Genomic DNA, 1,382 nt, shown 5'->3' with positions numbered 1-1,382 from the left:
TTAAGTTTGTGTCAACGATTTATGGTCAAGCAAAACGCAAGTGAATATTGCCAATTAATGATAGGTATAGCTCTGGTTTCCCGCAAACATATATTATTGATACGTGGGGAACACAGAAACTAACACAGACAAATATTACCAAAACATGCTAAATAGGTGCGATGTTACATACAAGAGTACGAATAAAAACATTTCCATAATCATGAGACATTTATGCCGAAAGCAAAGTCCATAAGTCCATATATAGAGAATACTACACGAGGTCTCATCACATACGAATTATATGAAAAGAGTGTCCTTCCTATGGTATCTGACCGAGCGAAAGCGAGGTCAGATAACATAGGAAGGTCACGAGTTTCGTATAATTCGTATGTAATGAGACCGAGTGTGGTATTTTATTTATTACCCACGTCTTACATGCATTAAATTGACAAAATAACGTAGTTTTGTTAATATTTTGGTTTCAAACCGAAACCGGTTTCATAAAGAGGTTGCGGAAGAGTTTTGTACTGTAGTACAATATTTGCATGACGTCACTGTAATGACGTCACTGCCTTGGTAACCGACGTCACGATGCATGTCAGTTGTCATCGCCTCGTACAGCCTCCTACAGTAAACTCCTCCGTAGCACCCCGTTTCTTGGTTTGCAGTTGCTTCATTCGGCTAACATCACTGGTGGAAACATTGCGTTTACGTTTTTCGACGGGTATAATGTCTCAGTTCGACTCACAATTAAACAGCGACACGGCAACGTTCGCGATGTTTACATTCCCACAATGCATTTAGTTGTAGAATGAATGGATCCACGTGTTTGTTATGAATGAAAAAATAGTTACGTCAGAATGTGACCTAATTGAGAGGTCATCGGTTATCCAATGAAATCGTTAGAATCTCAGGTCAAGTCGTTACGACACAGGTCAACGCGATACGACACTCGTGTGACGTACGAGATTAGTATGCAACTACCCATACGTTGACCACGTGGGTAATAAATCATTATCTGACGGGTTGTATGACAAGTGGGATGATCACAACTTTCCAATACTTGAAGTCAAATCTATGTCGAGCAGCATTCAAACAGCTCCACCCTTTGGTGCCTACATTATCATGATGCTTGTTCAGAGGTTATCATCAAGGTTACAACATCCAAACCTCCGTAAAGCTTTCAACATGTTTTATGGTATACTCGTGAAGGAGAATCCAAAATGTTATCTATATGTTTATGATTGAGTGAGTGAGTATGATTTTACGCCGCTTTTAGCAATATTCCAGCAATATCACGGCGGGGCACACCAGAAATGGGCTTCAGACAATGTGCCCATGGTGGGGATTTGAACCCGGGTCTTCGGCGTAACGAGCGGACGCTTTATCCACTAGGCTAC

The sequence above is a fragment of the Haliotis rubra genome, unplaced genomic scaffold (genome assembly GCF_003918875.1).
Source record: "Haliotis rubra isolate DU_JTF1 unplaced genomic scaffold, ASM391887v1 Scf13, whole genome shotgun sequence".
Lineage (NCBI taxonomy): Eukaryota > Metazoa > Mollusca > Gastropoda > Lepetellida > Haliotidae > Haliotis > Haliotis rubra.
This window is presented reverse-complemented; position numbering follows the sequence as displayed.